Source organism: Aedes albopictus, chromosome 2 (genome assembly GCF_035046485.1).
Source record: "Aedes albopictus strain Foshan chromosome 2, AalbF5, whole genome shotgun sequence".
NCBI lineage: Eukaryota > Metazoa > Arthropoda > Insecta > Diptera > Culicidae > Aedes > Aedes albopictus.
In genome coordinates this window covers 459,688,858-459,712,621 of record NC_085137.1, presented here as the reverse complement: position 1 = coordinate 459,712,621, position 23,764 = coordinate 459,688,858, and the positions used below count along the sequence as shown (strand labels likewise).

The 23,764-nt window shown below is 36.6% G+C and overlaps 1 protein-coding gene across 5 annotated transcripts in view; it reads right to left on the bottom strand.

The window, feature by feature from the left end:
* The window catches only part of LOC109418893 (uncharacterized), a 270,718-nt gene that overhangs the window by 90,362 nt on the left and 156,592 nt on the right, over positions 1-23,764 (bottom strand). For all 5 annotated transcript variants that reach the window (XM_062853947.1, XM_062853948.1, XM_062853949.1 and 2 more), the window contains exon 3: positions 8,069-8,379. The gene's annotated coding sequence lies outside the window, so the exon portion shown is untranslated. The remainder of the gene's footprint in view (positions 1-8,068; positions 8,380-23,764) is intronic.

The following is a 23,764-nucleotide window of genomic DNA, read 5'->3' as shown; positions in this document are numbered from 1 at the left end:
ACACTTTTCTGAAATCAGTTAAGGAGATCCAGATCAAGAAATCTTTATTCGATTTCGCATACAAATTTTAAAGGCACAAATCTGACGAACGATGCATCGAACCACGCTGCATTTATTCATTTATTCATTCATTCACCTTAAGCCTTCTGACACGAATGTACTTTTTAGTGTAAAGTGTCATTAATAAAAAAAACCTTAAGCCTTAGGGCGTCGTCCACGTGTTTGGACGAATGCCATTTGTCCAAATGCCATCCGGTCAAATGTGCTTTGGCTAAATTATGATTAAACCTAAACCATTAACAGGTTATCAGTGAAAAGTAACTGAAAGTACAGGGGATGGCCAAAATCTTTGGGATTGGCATCTTTTTTTCTCTCACAAAAAAGTTCAACAAGCTGTAACTTTTCATAGAGTGCATCAAAAATTCTCAAATTTTGACTGTTTGTCAACCTATTAAGTACGTATATGTGCATCATTGGTACAAATTTGAGCTCGATTTGTTAATCTTTCGCTAAGCTAGAACCGTTCTCATAAAACACAATTTTTTAGACAAACAATTTTTGAACTGTCATATCTTCGAATCCAGTGAACCGAATCGAATGACAATATATTGATACTTGATACGACATTATAAAATGTAATATTTTCTCACGACAAATAAAGTTATACCGGTTTGACATTTTCACCCATATGGAGGAAAATAGGTCAAATTTACAATATGTTACGGGTATAAATATTTGTTACAATTATAAGACAGAATAATTGTTTAATGTGTTATAAGTTTATTATTCGTTCGTTCTTTGTGTTGTATGTTTCATTTTAACTTGTATATGAAAAAAACAAAAAAAATGTTACAAAAATAAATGAAAATGAATTATTTCCAAAGGATTAACACATCACGATACGTGGAACCTTATAAATGCACAAATAAGAGACATCACAAGTTGACGCAACACAACACAGAACATAAATGTGCCCTGTTATCCAGATGGATAACTCCTTCCGATCGCAGGATGACGAGGTTTCATTTATTGGTTTGGGTCCATCAGTCATCCTGGAATTGTATTTTAGTTGGCATTTTTGCCTTTTAGTTCACAGCTGTGTTCATAGCTTGGTTTTGTCTAGGAAAACTAATCCTAATCGGGCATCTAGTTTCGGGTTTCGATACTAGAGCTCTATGACTTGAAGTCTGTGTCAGGGAAAGGTTTACGTATCTAGTACTTAATCGCGGCCCGAAATGGCCTGAATGTTGGCAATCGAAATAGGATTGCACTTCATTGGCCTCTATCCTGCCAGAACCCTATAAATGTTAATTAATACTAGGGTAATATTTACAAGTTAAAATTCAACATGTAGCACAAGGAACGAACGAATATTGAACTTTAAACACATTAAACAATTATTCTGTCTTATTATTGTAACAAATATTTATACCCGTAACAAATACCACACAAAAACTACTAAATGTGTTCTTCCTTAAATCCAAATAGGCTCTAATATATCTTATTAGAGATATCTTGAGAACAGAAGTAGAAAATCTTTGGATATCAAAACTAAAATTTAATAACATTGATGTAAAAAATTACATTTTTTTGAGAAAATTAAAAAAATGTCAATCCATGATAAAATTTTTGAACGTTTATAAAGTACCTATGTTTGAATAACTTTTGAAGCATTAATATATTGCTGATAAACGATCAAAATTTCATTCAATTTGGTTCACTGGTTTCTGAGATATGACAGCTCAAAAATTAGGTGTCTCAAACATAGTGTTTTACGAGAACGGTTCTAGCTTCGCGAAAAATTGACCAATCGAGCTCAAATTTGTACCAATGATGCAAATATAATAGGTTGACAAACTGTCAAAATTTAAGAATTTTTGATGCACTCTATGAAAAGTTACAGCATGTTAAACTTTTTTTGTGAGAAAAAAAAAGTTGCGTATCCCGAACGTTTTGGCCCCTGTATAGATTTTTCTTTCTACACCAGACATTTCCGGCCATACATTAATGTCCTGTTTTTACCCCTTTTTGAGAGGATTTGTCCAGGGAATCGCATTTTTTTTCCATTATTTCTCCACTATTCCTAAAGGTATAACTTCCAAGGTTTCACCTCAGACTTTTTTAATATTTGGGGTCTTATGAAATTACCCCAGAAATTATTTCTGGAATGTTTCTCTACGGATTTCTGCCCAGGATTCTTCCAGAGATTCGTTCAGGATCGTCTCCAGATATCTCTGACTGGTGTTTCAAGTTTCTCTCTATGTTTTCAGAATTCTTTCATTGATTGCTCCTGGGATAGTTTGCGATATTTCCAGAGCATTAGCTAGAATTCTTTCAGCACTCCAGGGAGACTCTTCCCGTGAATTCTTCAATGATTCTTTCCAGTTTTATCTTTGAGATTCCTCCATGGATTGTTTCAAGGATTCTTCTTTTGAGAATTCTTGCAAGATTTTCTCGGGCATCCACCAGGAATATTTTTCAGGATTCCAACAAGGATTACTTCTTTTGTGCCTCCAAGGAAAACCCGTGATTCAAGCAGAGGTCATTTTTTTGGGATTTAATCTAAGGATTATTTCCAAAATTTCTCAAAAGATTTATCCCAAACATTCTCCGGAGGTTCTTTTCAGGATTCCTGCAAAGTACTCAGGGATTTTGCACTATTCTTCTAGGCATTCTCCAAGAGTCCTGATTCTTTCAAAAACATTTCTGAATTTCAATCCTGAAATCTTCCTTCGTGATTTTTTGCTGATTTGTCCAATGCTTTGTCCCGGCACTCCTTTCAGGGCCTTCATGAGTGTTTCCGGGATACCTCTCGATTTTTTTCTGGGGAATCTGGGATTCCCTCCGGAGATGCTTTAATATTATCTGCCAGCAATAACATAATGTTTGTGGAACAATATACTATAACACTGTCGAATTTTAGACTTGCTAATCTCATACCGGATCTGAGATACAGATCGGACTCGATTATCCGGGAGATCGATTATCTGTGATTCGATTATCCGGCAAAAATAGCTCGATTATCTGAGGATCAAATAATTGTTTGCTTTGTATGCACAATTTTAGATAAGAACATGTCAAAAGATGTAGGAAATTAAAAAAAAAACAACATCTAGATATATTTTCATCATGCTGATTTTTCTGCTAAAACTCCATTTTCAAAATATATTATAACAATATTGTCAGCCGTTCAATTTGTTGAGCGCTATAACATCACACAACTTATCTTCTATGTTTATCGAACTGTTTTTTATTGAAGGACAACAATAAAAAGAAAAAGTATGGGACGATTATCCAGAAATTTGGATTATCAGGGGGGATTTTTTTTTTTTTGAGTCATTCAGATAATCGAATCGGACCTGTATTGAGCTGTATTTGAATCTGCGTGACCAGTGTTGCTTGCAACAACATATTTTTCCTATCGCAATGTGAAACAATGTGAGGTGCACTACAACATTGTCAAGAATTCGAATTGTCCATCTCACACCAGATCTGAGATATTGAGTTCTATTTGATTCTGTATGGTCAGTGTTGCCAGCAATAATAGAACGTTTGTGTCGTAATGGGAAACAATGTACTGCACTTATAACATGTCGAACATTTGAATTACTTATCACACACCATATCAAAGAAATGCATGAGCTATATTTGAATCTATATTATCAGTGTTGCCAGCAGGGATGGGAAATGTCATAAAAATGTCATTTCGTTATTTGCTAATTTCACTGCACTTAATCGGAAATGTTAGACGGTGACTTCATTGATTATTCATAACTGAGGGGCCCAGAATCAAAGTGGTGTAAGTGACCATTTAGTCGATTTTGAGCTGAGCATATCATAAAATTCTTCAGATTTCAAGCTTTCAGGAACTTTTTTAAGATTGTTTCTACGATGATTGGAAAAATTACAATAAATCGGAGAAAATTGGGTTGATTTTTAAACTCCACACATTTTGCATGGGATGAAAAATTGGTCAAAAACATTAAACCTCATTTACCCGAAAGTGGGTTTTTGTCACTTACACCCCTTTGCTTCTAACCCCCTCAACTTATCAGCGTTATGGACTGGTGATGCGTACGAACAGAAATTTACACCGGAAGTGGTGTAAATAGAGAAATTTCATGACATTTTTTTCACGAAATTCCACGACATTTTCCAGCACTGGTTGCCAGCAATTATATATTGTTTGTGTCGCAACGGAAACAATGTACTGTACTTGAGGTGCACCGTAACAGTGTCAAACATTTGAACTGCCATGAATTATCTCACACCATATCAGAGATATTGAGCTATATTTGAATCTGTATGATCAGTGTTGCCAGCAATAACAATTTTCGTGTCGCAATGTAAAACAATGAACTGCACTTGAATTTCACTATGACATTGTCGAACATTCGAATTGCATATCAGATATTATTTAATTCTGCATGGCCAGTGTTGCCAGTAGTTACATATTTTTTGAGCTCCAATATTAAACAATGTACTGCACTTGAGGTGTACTATAATATTGTCGAACGCTCGAATGGTCTATCTCAAACCGGATCCGTGATATTGAACTATATTGAGTCTGCATGACCAGTGTTGCCAGCTACTGCAAGAATTCTGTGTTATTAAATGCCGTCAAAAAATTCCTGTTTTTTTTAATGACGCCAAAAATGCCACTTGACTTCTACATAATTTGAACTGAACATTCGAATCCGATATAGTATCTCAAAACCATGCTGATCGATGTTTGACATTATGCAGTGTTGCCAGTTGCAGAGATAAATTTGAGGAACCATATTATACAAAGACAAGTACTAAAGGTTACTCTAGATGACTTGCTGATAATGTCTTACGAAGCTTCAAACTTTGACTGACTGCTAACGACTGTAATAAATGAATATTTCGCTAGTTTTACGGCTCTTTCAGTCTATATTAAGGCGAAACTGGAAGCACTTTCTCACTTTTTGGTTATTGATTTTTAATTTAAAAACAAAGCAATAATTCAAAAATCAAGGTATCTCCTGATTTTTTTTCAGGTGGAAAATGTTTTTTAGTTTTAAGAAAACCATTTTTGAATGAAATTTCAAAAAAATATGGTTTATGTAAAATTGGTAAAACTTTTACACCTGAAAAAAATCCAGGGGATAGCTCGATTCTTCTAACTGTGTATGAAACCGATTTTGAAAATATTGCTTCGTCATTTAATAAAAAATCAAAAACCAAAAAAATGTGGAAATGCGTTCAGTTTCACCTTAAGCAGCTAAAACGCCTTTTGCATAGACTGAGAAAGTTACTTCAAACTACAATGAACATGAACACCAAATTATAGTAAATTACAGATTTTAATTTAGAGTAATGCGGTAAAAAGTTCGCACCTAACAGTCATTATAAAGTAACTATTAAATGAAAAGAAAGTAATATCGTTTTTTCTCGTTAAATGTGTCCCTATCATGTTACCTTCGAAACGTAGTACTAGATTTTTTCACGTTCCTCCTATAGTTCTAGTAATAATATTTTTGATACAAGTACGCAAATGTGAACTTTTGCCCCATACTGGGACAAATATATATCGACAGGGGATAGACAAAATGATCGGGGCAGGCAAAATTTTCACTTTTCCAAAAATGTTCAACTAACTGTAACTATTCTGAAAGCACATTAAAAACTCTCAAATTTTGACTGTAAGTTGGTCAACTAGTTGTGCATCAGTGGTCCAAATTTGGAAAAGATCAGGCTATTCGAAATTGTAAAGATACACCCGATTCTTTTTTTGCACGGGTCGTTATTTTGCTATAACTCAGACAATTTTGAATCGATTCTCATGAAATTTTGTGCACTGATAACACTAATCATGCCTACATGTGCACAAATTTTCATGAGAATCGGTTGAAAATTGACAGTTATAGCGGTTATTGACAGACCCGTGCAAAAAAAAGAATCGGGAGTACTTGAAAAGGGCATAATTATCCGATAGTCAACTTTGAGCTGTTATATCTCCGGATTCAATGAACCGATTGCAATGAAATTTTGACCAGTTATGACTTATACAATGAACTTTGAAAAACATTTGACATTTTAGTAAATTGATCTATTTTTCATATGTTTCCCATTACTTTTTTAATTCATTGCATTGGCGACAATGTTGTTACTTTCCTTCAAAACACATTTATATATAAGTAAATAAGAAGGAAATAAAATGAACTATAATTTGCATCATGAATTTTTAAATGATGTTGAAATTTTTGATAATTCGGTGTTTTATTAGAAAAATAATTAATCGTCTCACTTGAAGTACAAATTTTCGGTAATACCAATCCGTGTGGTCAAATTATGAAATTCAAATAACTCAACGTACATATGTACAGATGGGTAAATTATTGGTTAAATTGGGAAAAAATCCACAGCTCAGGTGAGATTTGAACTCACGACCCTTATTCGCTAGACAAGTGCTTTACCAACTAAGCTACCGAGCCAATTAATGACCCAGCAACTTAGTTGTCATAAGGTTCAATTCTAATCTCATCGATCTATATCATCTTCCCCTAAACCGCAAATATAACCATCTCTGTTGTACATATGTACGAAGAGCGAAAGCGATTTGTTTATTGTTTTGAAACTTTTTGCCTATCGTACAGGCAACGCTTCCTCAACCACTTGTAGAGGAAGAACAATGCTACCTAGAAGGCGATCAAACGCGTCGTTCGCATTGATACGACGAATAACTACGTCGAGGTAGATGCTCGAAAACGACTCACTTGAAGTGAAAATTTTCGGTAATACCAATCCGTGTGGTCAAATTATGAAATTCAAATAATAGATATAGATCGATGAGATTAGAATTGAACCTTATGGCAACTAAGTTGCTGGGTCATTAATTGGCTCGGTAGCTTAGTTGGTAAAGCACTTGTCTAGCGAATAAGGGTCGTGAGTTCAAATCTCACCTGAGCTGTGGATTTTTTCCCAATTTAACCAATAATTTACCCATCTGTACATATGTACGTTGAGTTATTTGAATTTCATAATTAATCGTTCTAATTTTCTTCCGTGTTAAGAATTTTAAGTTAAGTCAGAGGACTTTTCCAAATTTTGACCACTGATACACAACTAGTTGATGAACGTACAGTAGAAATTTGAGAATATTTGATGCATTTTTCGAAAAGTTACAGTTAGTTGAACATTTTTTTGAAAAGTAAAAATTTGCCTGTCCCGATCTTTTTGTCTATCCCCTGTACATATATAGTAAGAATTCGTCACTGCTTCAAACATTCTGTTATTATGTTGATGTTCTAAATATAGTGCGAACTGTTGCTCCACAGCTACTGCGAGCTTTTGCCCCACTGTAGAGGCTTTAACAATGTTCCTTCCTACAAGAAACATTAGAAGTTTTTTGTTTATTCGAGTGGCACCTCTCGAACTACTATTCTCTGACATGAAGAAGTTATGTAATTATTTTTCTTTCAGTCATTACAAATTCTTATTCCAAATAGTCCAAAAATTACATCAAAACAGCTCAAAATACATTTTTTTGCATAACTGGGCTACTGCATAACAAAATCGTTCTCATTTTTTTTATTGATGAGTAACTGATAATGTGTCGAACCCATACACATTTGCTTGGGTTCTTAACTCGTGCGTAGAGAAAGACCCACTGCGAACTTATGCCCCGTGCGAACTTTTGCCCCGCATTACTCTACAGATCAGCAGTTTGCCAGCTTTCAAAAAAAACTTTGTTTTATTCTATGTAACATGAAATAATGTTTGACGTCTACTTTTTTTCATAGAAAATACTTGAAAATGATATATATCGACCATATTGCTCAACCAAGTATGCTTCACAGCTCGGAGTAGGTACCTAGATGTCTCAATTATCGCTTCGATCGACGACCACCCTTACAAGCAGTAATTCGAGCTTGCAATTGACCTTTTCGTGGCGCGCGCGCGCACCACCACCTGGAATCTCCCAATATCGTGCTCAGTCCAATGTTTTCGTAAATGCGTGAAGCTAATGACACGTTGTTCGATTCCAATCGCGGTTATTAATTGATCAGCACTTAATAGGACCCAACATGGAAGGAAGTCTCACCTCTTTGGAATCGAATTCGGCGGCGGCATCAGTAGGAACAGCAACAGTAATTCGCCGGCGATTGACCTAGGATTTGCATCGTCAGCATCAATCAGGCAGTCAGGCAGTCGGTGGTGGTGGTACTGCTGGTCGTTGTAGCTATTGAGCGCGAGGTGAGCACATCTAGATGATGACGACGACAACAACGACGGGTGTCCTCCGGTATACCATATAGGGAGGGTCGTCAGTAAGAAGCGGTCATTCTCGGGTCAAGTTGAATGAACCATCAACCACCTAGCATCTCAAGAGTGCTCGTAGAGGGATTGAACTATCTGTAACGAGAGGAAGAGAACATAACAAGATACATTAGTCATCAGAATAAGGTGAATTCGAACAAATTTGGTTCGAATTTTTTGGCGTTGAATTTATTGCTACATCCGATGATGGTGGCCAATTGTGCTTATGGAGGCCAATAGAAACGGACGAATTGCATTGCAGCCAAACTGATGGTAGCGACCGAACGAATGGTATATTTCTCTTGTGGCTTTCGTGTGCTTGTGGAACGCAGTGCACGTGCTTGTTGAAAGGGACTGAATGGTGGTGAAAAAAGTCCAAGGACTTTCCGGTTCATTTGCATATTTTCTGCATCTGCATTCGAAATGATTGCGCTACTTGATTTTTTTTACTGTAGGTATGCAAAGGGGGTAGGAGCATGGCGACCTACGCTTCGCAGTTACTCTTCTATGGCTGAAAATAGCAAACAAAACTACGCCGAAAATGGACTAGATTAGGTTTGGGAGCCTCTGTATTGGGCTGGGTCAACATAGTCAACGAGGAATCAGTTCGGGTCACATTGACCCACTGATGCAGCACAAGCTAAGTACACACGTGACTTCCATCCAATTGCGCGATACTAACCACTAAATGTTGAATTCCATTTCCTACTTTCGCGTGTTTGAAAGCAATCTATCTTTTAATTCTCTGGGATGCTAACCCACGTTCCGCACACGGAACACTCGTATGCCTTGAAACAGTGATTATTTTGCCATTTGATTTATATTTTCTATGCCTTCGCTCTCTACAAGTATCCATTTACGCTGGCTGGATTATAAACCAACCAAAAGTCCCAAATTGTCCCAGAAACATTGATCATCACGGCTGCTGCATGTAAACAACCCGAAGATGCACAAAATAGATGATTGCCGGCCGGATTGTCGAATGAGAGCCAGCCGATTGAGAGCGCATCCAAAGACCAAAATGCAATGATTTATGAGCGTCACATGTGACAACAGACTATGGTCATATCGACGGGAGATGAGATTTCCGTGACGAACATAAAAGAAATCGAGTTGAATCGTGGTAGCATGTAGCCCACACGCCCCTCTTGATACACATTTTCTCGTAGTGGGAGGGATTGGGGTGAATGCGACACATGAGAAAAGGATATATGTTTGTGTAGAAGTTGATATAGGGTAGAAATTTACTATGCGCTAATTCCCGTCATATCAGATGGAAAACAGCGAATTATTAAAAGATATTGCAACTTATCTTTGCAAACGACTCATAAGATGGAAACAGAAAGATGTAGACTAATAATAACAATAGCACTAGAAATCGAGTAATTGGAAATAATGAATAACTCGCATTTTTTCTCGTTTTGCGTATGCCGAAGGCAATCGCACAGAAGCAGCAGCTAGTCGGATTGTTCTTCATCACCGTTCAGTTTTCATTTCGCCCGATTCACTTCCCGACTAGAAAACTGTAACACAAATAGAACATAATCCTAACAAACCATGACATTTATAACTCATTGTGATATACTCATGTTCAACATCCTTGGTGTTTTCGAAATACCATAACACAATTATATCACATTAAGTTATGAATGTTGTTTGATAACTCATTGTATTATAATATAGTTTCGAGTCTTCGACATTTGAGCATAATGTTACAAAATTGTATCATTTTTGATAGAAAACTAATAATGCTGAGGCCAAAATTCATATCACATTTTGTTATAACTTTGATATGATTATAACTATAACAAAGTAGATTATAATCTTGATTGGACCAGTGTACTTTTTGTTACAATTTTAGTTATTTTAACATCATCTTGCATCTAGTTTATAGCATAATAAGTTATGGAAAAATGTTATAACATCATAACACAATATGATATAACTTGATGTGGAGAAGAGACGCCTGTAAGTTAGGCAACAGTTTCAACACTAAATAAATTACTCTCGCTCTTCATATATATATGATCATAAGACATAGGTTCCCAAACTTTCAGGTCGCGTGACCCCCTTTTGCCAGCAGACGCAGTTTTCGCGACCCCCCAAAGAAATTCCCACATTTGATCTTTGTTACAGTTAAATATTTAGCTGTCCCTCGCGACCCCCTGGATAACGGCCGGCGACCCCCCTGGGGGGTCGCGACCCACAGTTTGGGAAACCATGTCATAAGATATATTTGCGGTGCAAATTAAGGGAAGGATGAAACATGATCGATGAGATTTGAATTACTTTATGACAACTGAAATGCCGTGTCATTAATAGGACAGATCGGTGAAGTACTAGATTTGTAGTAATGAGCTGAATTTTAGTATGGTGAGAAGGTCAATTCTCCGTTTCTGCTGTGAAATGGTACAAAAAGCGTGGGTATTATGATTCCTTGCCTAATTTGATGCTGTTTGAGCAAAACTTTGGGCAACAGTGTTGTTGTTTTCTCCATTTCTTGCAACATAAACAATATAGTTATCCAAAGTTTTGCTCAAACACCATCAAATTAGGCAAAGAATCATAATACCCACGCTTTTTGTACCATTTCATTGCAGAAACAGAGAACTGACCTTCTCACCATACTAAAATTCAGCTCATTACTACAAATCTAGTACTACACCGAACGTGCCCCATTGGCTCGGTTGCGTAGTTGGAAAAGCACTAGTCTAGCGAATAAGGGTCGTGAGTTCAAATCTCACCTGAGCTGTGGATTTTTTCGGAATTTCACTAATTATCCATCTTTTCGTGTATATATGTTGAGTATCATTAAACATCATTAGTTGTTTTACATATTTACAGCATATGAGAGCCCAATGCGTTATATTTCAACCATTTAATACAGGGAATCAAGAAATCATGGTGCACTTCTTGTTATTGAAGGTTTACATAATGCATCCATTTTATTTCAAGAAATGCAATGCTATCGTATTTTTATTACTCGCTTCGTTGGAGTTAATCACAAGTCAGATATGGTCATGCTAAAGTTTGCATGATCCTTCAGTTTTGTCGGTCGATACTGTGGGTTTCTAGGAAGATGTTTGCCCTTAAGTCCATAAAGGAATCTCTTTTTTATTTTGGGATGTTCCAAAAGAGATTATTTATATACTCCTTCAATTGAACATGGCAAATTTCTGTGAAATCATTTGTAAACTTATTCTGAAATTTTCAGAAAAGTTTTATTAAGGTTTACGGCACATTGCTGAAAAAAAATGCATAAAGGGTTACATCTCACCAGGCACTCAATGGATTGCTCTAACGCATCTTCTTTCTAGTGTTTATCGAGATTTTAGTAGGTTTCTTTGAAAAGAGATGCATGTTCTTGCAACGACAACGTGAATTGAAGGCTGCAGCGTTAACTGAGGCCTTCAGTGGCAAAGATAACAGAATAACTATACGCGATGATCTAACCTTGTCTACTAGGAAATTGCTACGTGAAACTATCTCTTTGAAGTCTGCCCTAAGTGTGAAGTATGTGTGGCCGGGACATGGTGGGAAGATTATGCTACGAAGGTTCGGAAGTAATCGGGTAATACAGATTTCCAGTAGGCAGAAGCTACAAGCGTTAAAGTTAACACCTTCAAGCATCCGTTTAAATGATAATTGATTATTTTTGTATGGTTCCAGTTGATGTCCAATTGGTGAATTGATTTAAAAATGGAGAATTTTTATATTGATAATATCCAATTATTAAATAAGAACCTTCAAACCGTGTGTTATTCTATTTTTAGAAAAAATAGGTGACATAAAAAAAGTTTCCAGTACGCAATAAAATTTTCGGATCCGGACGGGATTTGAACCAAGACATCTACCATAGGTAGCAATCTGACGCCTCTACCAATGAGGCCATCACAACACTTATGAGGGCGGTGATAGAAGCTTTACTGGTTCTACGTATTGCCAGTTTCCTCATTCAAATCCTTGTTTGTCAGACGCACACGAGCGGGTTAGTATGACGTCACATTGAACTCGTTGACGTATAATAGACTTGATTTGTCGTTAGTGATTTTGTTTTAATCTATCACAATTCGGCACCAACATTTCAAAAGGGCGTAACTGCTTTTGCAACCAATGCCTTCTCACAGAGCTGTGGGTCGTATTTCATTCATCTCACGCAATTCACATCCATTAATCGAGAGAGGAGGATTTATCTTTATATTTGTGCTAGTGGATTGCTCGAGAGGGATGGGATACGCTCCACAGCTTTGTGAGAAGGCATTGGTTGTAAATGCAGTTACGCCCTTTTGAAATGTTGGTGTCGAATTATATCATATGCAGATATGATAACAGCTGTAGATATAATTTAGTTATATTTCACATTTTTTAAATTTTAAGCAATTCATTTTTATTGCTGAATCTATCACATAAGGGGTCATCCATTAAGTTTATCGTCATGTTTGAAAGAGGCAGGAAGGGTTGAAAATTTCCAATTTTAGCGTGACGTACTTAATAGATGCTCCCAGAGGTCGAAGCAAAATAGTAGAATAAACAAATTTCATGTTATAATTATTTAGTTCCACTTTTACTTTCAAGTTTAACATGGAACTTGGTATACTTTTTGGCGAAAATAGAACAGCAGTGCTGTTTTGGTATTATTGTAATCTATCTAATGTTTTCGCGTGTAAAGATATGTCATTTGTGTAAAATTCAACTCAAAAGTATTGGAAGGCATACAAAACGTAGTTTCATGTAACGGAAATATTGTTCGTCCGGTCGCAAATTGCAGCACATGCAATATCCGTCGTTTTAGAAGACTTTGGGTATTATCAACAGGTTAGTTCTCTTCGTCTTGAGGGTTTTATCGGCCAAATAGCCTGAAACATCCCGGTCAACTAGTGAGAGATTTGCGATATCGATCGATATCGATTTGTATTGAATCGATGGCGATCGCTATCGTCATATAAAGCACTATAGGGTAAGTGTACCAGTTATCGCCATAGTGGTTCCCTATTTGGCCATAGTGGGAATTTATAAAGTTTTGACCTACAATGAATGATTTAGTAGCAAGAATTTGAATGTATCTTGCCATTAAAACTTTTGAAATGATGCTAAATTTTTAATTATCTCAAATAACCACTATGGCCAAATAGGGAACCTTTATGGCGATAACTGGTACACTCAGCCTAAAGAAAATCCGAATCTGGCTGATCCGGATGCTCACGCAGATATGACGCTTGTTTAAAACAATAAACTAACTGAGAATTTACTTTTTCCAAAGTTGTATTTCTTTGTTCTTATTTAGAGTTTATCGATAAAAACAACCCATTATCGTCATTTCAAGTTACAAACTTCATTTGTTTCTACAAAATGAAGTTCACAATCTTCCTATAACTTTCAAACTGTTCGTCCAATCAAGTGAGTGAATTTTTTTTGGGATATACAAATGTGTTGGACATAACATAATGTTGTTGATGAAGCATCGAATAACTTATTAAAATAGCGCATTTTCTTACATATTGAGAGACTCATGAAGTTAAATTCCGAATATCTCGGAAACGGTTACTTCCAGAAAGGTTATTATAGTAAACGTTCGGTCAGTGCAAGCGGTTTAACTGCAATGCGTTTTAACTGCAGTGCTTTTTAACTGCAAGTGCGGTAAGTGCAACAAATTTACAGTTATCGCACCGCCAAATGTCAAAATGGTGCGCCATGTTTGCCCAAATGAACAGACGGATGAAGTTCACATTCATTTAACGTCAATTGATGGCTTGTTGATACTATCAGGCATTCCAGTTATCGGATTTTTGTGCGCTAAGTGAAACGTAAACATGTTGCAGTTATCGAACGTCTACTGTATCTTTGACATCCTACAACAATTTGAAAACGGTCTGATAAAAAGTTCCAAACCTTTTTTCACGTTGTTTACCCGACTACCTATCGCGTAAGAATACAAAACAAAGGTTAATAGAGAAGAGAGAAAAGCTAATGATCTGACGAAGGGGACATTTGTTAATGCTTACTTGTTTTGTTTCACACCAGACAAGACATTACAATTGTGCAACAAAACTAACCCAACATCATCTAGAAAATACTGTGTTGTTGCGTCAACAGGTTCTTCGCCACAGCTTCCAGCAGAAAGAATGTTCTTTAAAACGCTACAAATCGCTGTAGCTGTAACAGTACCAAAACGTAGTCTATGAAAGCAGCTGTTTTGTTGGTGAGGATTCTTATTCGATTGACACATCATCCGGGAACTATTCCGGTTTTGGATTAGAGTGCAATAAAAGAACCCAGCTGTGAAGTATTTGATTTCCAGCTTTATTCCAGCTAACAGTTTGTATTGATACTAATGTTTACATCCGACAAGCCATGCTGATCTCCCAACAGTTTTTTTTTTATAACACTTCCAGCTGTAATGATATCGCATAACGATAGTAGCTTCAAAGCACAGCTGATTTGGGAAGAATTTGGCAGATTATAACTAAATGATAAGAAGTTGTTGTGTTGCATTTTTTTAACAAATATGACGCCGTCCCCAAACTACGCGTCGCTCAAGGGAGAGGGGAAAGGACAACCGAGCGTTGCGGTCCATACACAAATTTTAGGACATTCATACAAAAAAGCGTAATGGAAGAGGAGCGGAGTTTTAACATGACGATTTTAGCGTTGCGTTCTAAATGAATGCTGAAATTATTTTGTTACAAAAAATGTAGCAAATAAATGTGTTACGAAATTTTGTTACAGGCAATAATTTTAATATGCATAATGTAACAAATGCTGTTATATATCTGTTTGAATACATAATACAAGTTTTGCTATAGTTTTGTTTTTAAAATAATAACAAATTTTGTAACAATTTTGTTACACACCAACATTTGATTTGGGATTTCAGCAAAATGATTTGCTGAACTACAATAAGCAAACATGCTTTTTACTGAAAATATCAGTAGTTTGGATTTATTTGCTGAAATCCCGTAAACTGGTTCGGTCTACTGAAGTTTCAGCAAACTCGTCTGGCGCCAGCTACACTGCCGTTCTACGCATAGTTGTCCCATGTTGAAAAACTTGAAACGGAGAAAATCGCGATTGAAGTTTCAAACAGGTTTTTCATGTTTTTTGGCCAAGTGGTGCAACAAATCGGATTTTAGTTTTCATAGTATCGTTAGAAATCGCTTATATTTTCATGCCTGAAGTATTTCCAATCAATTATTTTTTAAAATATAGTGTTTTTAGCAAAAAAAATGATTAGTGGGACTGTTATGCCTAGAAATATGGTCCTGTTGGCGAAATTTCTACGCATATCAGTCCCACGATAATTAGTGGCCTCTTTCCACGTTCTATGCGGTCTGTTCTGTACTTTTTTGTTATATTTTTTAATAACAAACAGTGTAAGCTTCTCTTATAACATTATAAGACTCTCATGCATAAGGCTCAAATGTCTCGAGGCAAAACGGAGCCGAAAGACAACATAAGAGTGACATCACATTTCTTAATAATCAGGTAAGTAGGAACTAGGTGAGTGAGTTGGTGAATAAGAAGTTGATTATTGAATTGATGAGAGGATGACTGTGAGGTGCTCCTAGATTAAGTGAGTTGGTGAGTGAGTCAGTTACGAATTAGGAAAGTTACAGCTTACATGAAGTTGTCCCGTTAATTTTGATGTGTTGGTGAGAGAATTGTTAAATTGGTGACTGTGTGTGATAGTAAGTAAATGAGATAGTGAGTAAGTGAGTTTTTTTATTTATGAGTATGTGAGATCTGTTCCGTAGGAGTGAGTGCATTAGTAAGTGAATAAGTGAGTTAGTAAGTGAGTTTAAAGTATGGGTTTCGTGGCCGTGCGGTTCGCAGCGCCAGCCATTTAGGCGTATTGATATCCACGTAGTGTGACTTCGATTCTCACTCCAGTCTGAGGAAACTTTCCATCAAACGAAGAATTCTTCATTGGGCCACTGTGTGTCGTACACTCAAATCTCCATTAAAGAAATAAGTCGGGGATATTTAAATGTATTCATTACGTAAATGTATTCATTTTTTTTTACTTAAATAGCTCTTCCATCGCAGTTTACGTCGAAATATATACAGTATCGAAATAAGCGATTAGAACGTTAGGCCAAAAACTTTATAAGGTAGGAAAGGTCATTGGGCCGAACATTTTGTTAGGTCGAAAAGGTCATCAGGCCGATATATCGTTTGGTCGAAAAAAACGTCGTGTGACCGCAAAATATTGTTACATCAAAGTATGTATTTATATGGCCGAATAAGTCATTAGGCCAAAAACCTCATTGAACCGGATTGGTCATATGGACGAAAAGGTCATGAAGTCGAAAAGGTCTTTAGGCCAAAAATGTCTTTAGGCCGAAAAGGTCTTTAGGCCGAAAAGGTCTTTAGGCCGAAAAGGTCTTTAGGCCGAAAAGGTCTTTAGGCCGAAAAGGTCTTTAGGCCGAAAAGGTCTTTAGGCCGAAAAGGTCTTTAGGCCGAAAAGGTCTTTAGGCCGAAAAGGTCTTTAGGCCGAAAAGGTCTTAAGGCCGAAAAGGTCTTTAGGCCGAAAAGGTCTTTAGGCCGAAAAGGTCTTTAGGCCGAAAAGGTCTTTAGGCCGAAAAGGTCTTTAGGCCAAAAAGGTCTTTAGGCCGAAAAGGTCTTTAGGCCGAAAAGGTCTTTAGGCCGAAAAGGTCTTTAGGCCGAAAAGGTCTTTAGGCCGAAAAGGTCTTTAGGCCGAAAAGGTCTTTAGGCCGAAAAGGTCTTTAGGCCGAAAAGGTCTTTAGGCCGAAAAGGTCTTTAGGCCGAAAAGGTCTTTAGGCCGAAAAGGTCTTTAGGCCGAAAAGGTCTTTAGGCCGAAAAGGTCTTTAGGCCGAAAAGGTCTTTAGGCCGAAAAGGTCTTTAGGCCGAAAAGGTCTTTAGGCCGAAAAGGTCCTTAGGCCGAAAAGGTCCTTAGGCCGAAAAGGTCTTTAGGCCGAAAAGGTCTTTAGGCCGAAAAGGTCTTTAGGCCGAAAAGGTCTTTAGGCCGAAAAGGTCTTTAGGCCGAAAAGGTCTTTAGGCCGAAAAGGTCTTTAGGCCGAAAAGGTCTTTAGGCCGAAAAGGTCTTTAGGCCGAAAAGGTCTTTAGGCCGAAAAGGTCTTCAGGCCGAACAGGTCTTCAGGCCGAAATGGTATTTTGGCCGGGTTTTGGCGAAATAATCTTGTTTTATACTTGAATTATTCAGCCCTAACGTCCTTTTCGGCATAATGCATTTTTCGGCCTAATGAAATTTTCGGCCTAATGAAATTTTCGGCCTAATGGCCTATTTTGCCTAATGACCAACAAAGCATACAACTGAGTAAGCTTCTGTATTAATTATAAATGCCAAGAAATATGTACATATCATTGAAATAAAGTATGTTTAGAAATACAACAGCTTAAGTTTTCAAAACTTACTTGCAGAATACCATGCCTTCCTCTGCTTGTATGGGTCATATGAATAGGAACCCCAGCAAATATTGAGAGTGATTTGCCATTAGAGACTTCATGCTTCATGTATCTTTATTTGAATATGAAGGGTCAGAATGCCGTTTTTTTATTCGTGAATTTTAATTTAGGCTAATTCTTCACACAGAATGCCGTTGGTACGGTTCTATATTCATCCTATTCGAAAACAAGCAGTTACGGTACTATGTTTACTTTTAATACAAATACAATAATAAGAGTATAATGCTTTTGGTCTCTATTATTTCTTTTACATATACACAGAAAGCCGCTTATCTACGATACAACTTACTAAGAACAGTTTACCCAAGAATTCACTTACTCATCAAGTCTCTGAGCGTCTAGGTGTCTTGTTTATCAAGTTACTCAATAACTCATTAACACATTAATTCAAAACAGTCACTCACTTACCCATCAACCCATTAATAAACCAACTCACTTATCAAATCACTCGCTTATCATCTTACTCATTTACTCATCAACCCACACACTTACAAAATCTTGCTCGCCAAGTCACTCACTTACTATTCAATTCACTTACTCGGCTGATCTCTCATCAATTGAAATATTGATTGCTTGTTCAGTCCCTCCGACAGTTCGTCTTCGGTTTGTGTTTAACCCAAAAGTGTTCTTTTTTATTTTCTAAATAGGCGATAACTAAGCCACTCACTTACCGACACACTGATTCAATCAAATTATTGGGATAACATTAAAATAAAAAAGTGAAACTCATCAACTCACTTACCAACAATATTTCAAGCTTGCTTAAATTCTGAAAATTTTCACATATACCAGTCATTTAATTCAGCAACCTCTTTGTCATTGTATTGGATCGGCTTCGTCATGCTTCGCGAAATTTGAGCCTATTAATTAACTTAAAATGTTTATGTTTGGTTTATGAGCTCAACGCGCATTGCAGCAAAATTTGAATTTAGATTGGAACTGCAAGTTGCGAAGAAATAACAGTTTTTGTTTAACTGGAAAACAAGCTTCGTTCCAGCTGGAGCGTAATGCCAACATAAAAGAAGAGTTTATATCATACATTATTGAAATAGCCATGCTATTAGGTGAAGTAAGTTACTGAAAATGCTAAATGTATCGGTTTTACATAGAAATTGTATAGTGGGACTGTTATGCGTAGAATTTCAGTTGTGGGACAGACATGCGTAGAAATTCAACAGTGGGACAATTTGACTTGACATGCTTTTCATTGAGTCTTCGAACAAAGTATGTTATTTTTTGATGTTATATGAAAATATACGTATAAATAGAGCGCCTGGTGCAAAAAAGTCAAAATCGTCAAAAAGTAACATGGGACAACTATGCTTATAACGGCAGTACATTGGTCACCTGTCAAAATAGAAAACACTGTTGGCGTTGTATATGCCGCTTATTTTCACAGAATTGTATTCGTATTATAAAATATGGTTAAACGATAGTTAGATACGTTTTTTCAACGAAATGCAGTGTGTAACGAAGAAACAGTTTCCTGTGCTTTGCTTTTTGGGTATTATTGTAAGGTAGGTATTCAAATTCCTAACGATAACTTTTAACTTTAGTGTCAACAATGTCTTTTCTGAACTACAGGTAAAACTCCAGAGAAAAAATCGCTCAATTGGAGCCATCCGGGAGAAATGATCTACGAGTACAGCGACTTTGTTCGTCCTGGATGTTTTGCTATCCGGTTCTGCAACCATACGTGAAGAACATTTTCTTATATAAAGGAAAAAATGCCGCCCGGTTTTTGCGATCCATTCCATTTATTCCCATTTATTGTGTTTTCGACGTTTACTGCTGATCAATATTGGGTTTGAGTTAAATGAAATAAATAAAATTGACAAACATTAGCCCTATTTAATCGATTTTATAAAAATTAAATACTGAATTTTCTCTTTGTTTTGCTTTTTCTGCTGAAACCTTTCAGCAAAGCGGTGCCGAACCGGGCGACGGTCGAATTCACTGAAGTTTCAGCACATTTTGCTGATCATTTAGTTAACCGATGGCAACCGCGATGACAGCTGAAATTACTGAAAATTTCAGTAGTTTTTTTTACTGAATGGATTGCTGAAATTACAGCTCGGCAAAATTCAGCAAAACTTTGCTGGTTTTCAGCGAAAAAAATTTGGTGTGTATGGTTATTCACATATACGAATCCTTACAACAAAATTATATCAAATTGTGTTATTTCTAACAACGGTTGTAATAATTTTGTTATTATCTTGTTAGGAGCTTCTGAACAGAATGGAGCGTGAATCATTTAGGAATGAACTGTGAAGAGTAAGAAGTGAGCAGTGAAGAGTGACAAGCGAACTGTAAAAAATCTTCGGTATTTAAATTGCGTATTTCGAAGTTATTCAACAATTTTAGTTAAAAAATCACGAAAAAACACGATATTTTTACGATTTTACATATAAAAATCATGTAATTTTACTTTTTTTTACGTGACTAACTTAATTAGCTATTACTCCTTTGTGTAACGAACATTTCGTCCATACATCGTTTTTGTGTAGGAATTCGTTATCGTTGACTAATTATCAAAATTATGACACGTTGACACTAAAAATCGCACAGAGTTACCAGCACGAATTAAAACAAAGTTACCCATGATTAAGACGTCATGCCATCGTATTCTAATGTCTTTCGATTTAAGTATCAGAAATGGTGCAGATGATAAGGCTCGAGCCTGCGGATCAGAAGGTCCCAGGTTCAAGCTCTCAAATACATGATAAATTTTTTTTTCTTTCTTTGTATCAGTTAGGATGATGAATCTGCCAAGACCTCCACGCAATCTCCCAAATAATAATGATCGGGACCTGCCAATTAAGTCCATTCCAGGACTAGCTAGATATTTAGTTTACTTGTTGTCAATAAATCGTGTCGACGAGATCAGCTGGGCGAAATATTGAGCATCTGTTTGATAACGATCAATTTAGCTAAAACAATTCAATACGATGATGGAACTGTTTCTGGATGCAACATTTTTCAGACAACTGTGGGAGGAGCTTACTTGTATCTATCTACCCACAAATCAACACAACTATACGATGAAGGGAAACTTCATTCTTAATATGCACTCTACGGTTTCGAAACAAGGCTATGATGCCAAATTGCAATGAGATGCAGTGCGTAGTTTCATTAACTTATAGCTGGATCGAGACGCAAAAAAATCCTATTCCAGGACTCGAACCTTGAATCTTCGAATCGACAATCTCATGCTCAACCATCTGCACCAATTTGAAACTAATGCAGATGAGACAAAGAAGTGTAATGACGTTTTAATCATGGGTAACTTTGTTTTATTTGTGCTGGCAACTCTGTACAATTTTTAGTATCAACGTGGCAAACTTTTGATCTTTAGTCAATAAAAACGAATTCCCACACTAAAATGATGTATGGACGAAATTATCGTAACACATAGGAGCAATAGCTCATTAAATTAGTCACGTAAAACAATGTAAAATTACATGACTTTCACATAAAAAATCGTAAAAATATTGTATTTTATCGTTTTTTTTTTAACGAAAATTGTTGAATAACTTTGAAATACGCAATTTAAATACCGTAGTGTCTTCGGCAAAGTTGTAGAGTATTGTTCTAATTATATTTTAACGGAATTTTCGGTACCTTTTCGGTGCAATTTTCTGGATATTCGAAAACACACAGAATCGATTTGATACACCTCTAAACTTTTTTCAATTTGGCTCATTTTTGGACTGAAGCCTTGTTTTTGCATGTGGATTGATAATTTGATGTGACACGGGTAGGTCAAAAAAAGTGAACAGGTCTACTGGAATATCATCATCATGTCATATTTAGCTCTTGTAAGGTCTAACCAATAGCAGCTAGCTATTTATTTGATCTTCAAATATCAAATTTTGATATTGGTCAGATGTTGTAGAAAACAAGTCTTAAGAACTATTTTCCGATCTTATATCTTATATAAGATCACCGTTTGATCGTCAGTACTTCACATTAACTCGAGAAGATCCCCTTTCCACCTCCTCCACTTTTTGGCGTAACGTCCTTAAGGTGCCATTAGACTGTTTGTCATTATGTCAAATATTTGATATTGAAGTCCGACATTCATCCAAGGTTGCTATGATTCACGTTTTGTTGATCATTTGTTGGACTTGTTTGGCCAAATATTTGCCACGTCTAATGGTATCTTTAGGACAAAGCCTGCTTCTCAGATTAGTGTTCTATGAGCACTTGTACAGTTATTGGTCAGAACCCTCCTTTACACTGCTTTACCTCCTACCTACAAGGCGATCATCGCATAAAAAAGTTTCGTTAAAAACAGAAATCAGTGTACACTTCTTGTTCTCTGTGACTCTACGTACTCACTGGAACTGAGCCTGCCTCATCTTCAACATAGTGTTCTTTGAGCACTTCCACAGTTATTAATTGAAGGGTTTTAATTGCTTGTCATTGCATGAATTTGCACATTATGAGGTGATGATACAGTATGCCCGACCAGAACAGGAATCGAAAAAACCGTCTCCGGATTGGTGATCTAAAACCTTATCCACAAGACTAACTAGAGATCTCAGTTACGATTGAGCAAAAAGAAAAACTATCGCCGGGATAATAAGCAAACTTTACATTTTCATATTTTAGAAACTTTTTCACAATTGAGAGAAACGTGCAAAAATCGAAAACTATTTAGTATGCTAATTATCTTGGCGGTGGTGTTTTTAAGTCAGGCTTACTATGGACGTAAAAAGAAGTTGAGATGTATTAGGTAAATGCAAATTTGGCAAAGGATCGTTTCACCCTTACGGCCGGTCCTAACTTTCAATCACGCGGCGAAAGGAAGACCCCGCTTGCCTGCCAATTGAAATTTAATCCACTTTCTTGTGCGGTCGTCTCTCTGTGTAGCATTTTTACGTTATTTATTGCTCTGGCGACGACTTTCAATGTAGTGTGTATCGTGGCGGCTTGCTACACGATGCCGGTCGGTCAGCTCTACTCTACGAGGATGCATCGCACCCCCTTGCCAGAGGCACACGGCGACGGAGACTAGCCAGCCGCACACACGGATTGACACGATTTCGAATCGTCTTGGTCGTCGCCAGCGCATCGTCGTTGCCGTTCACCGGGTATCGAGGTCACTAATTGTACACACTGAGGCTGAGCCTCTGAGAGAGCTGTTGGAACACGGAGATTGAATTCGGCTGGCCACTTTCGCTTTTATGCAGCGTGACATTGCTGCATGGTTTGGTCAATGCACAGAAACCGCAACGAAGGATAATCGTGATTTTCGGGGATGACAGAGGTGATGATGTTTGAATTGAATCACTTCAAAGCCAATAGACGCCGAAAGAAATTCAATTTCATTCAGTACCATAAATTGTGCCTCTGGCAGATTGAGGTGAAAATCGAAATCAAAAGTTGGAATGGAATGGCTATGGCGTAGATAGTATGATTCAAAACCAATGAAAAATGGTTAAGGATCAGTGAGTGTATAATATGAAAATAATCAATAAAACACTTTTTTTTATCTGTATTAACAAGATTTTTAGCCCTGGGCTACTTCCCTTCCGAAGGAAGAACTCACATTTTGCAAGTTTGTCGGGAATGGGATTCGATCCCAGGTCCTCGGCGTGATAGTCAAGTGTTCTTCAAGTGAACAAAACAAGTGTCCGCTCCACGAAATATATATATAAAAAAAAACAATTGAAAACAATAAAAAAACGAAAAGTGAAAACAGATACTATAAATCTCGAAAACAATAAAAAAAACATAGGAATTAAAAACAAAGAAATGGCAAAGTGGAAATGAACAATACCACTAAAAAATAATATGAAAAAAAAACGTCAAAATCAAACTGAGTGAAAGTAATCATTAGAAACACGCAAATAAATATGTGAAAATAGAATGCCGACAATTTTTGTTATTTCTTATTCTACAACAATTTCAAAATTCATTACTACGATTTTTATAATAAAGCACTATTTTATTTTCCACGAAAAGTTCTCAATGTTGAGCTGCTTGATTTCATTCTTTTATCCTAAAGACACCCAATAAGAAATCAGTCCAC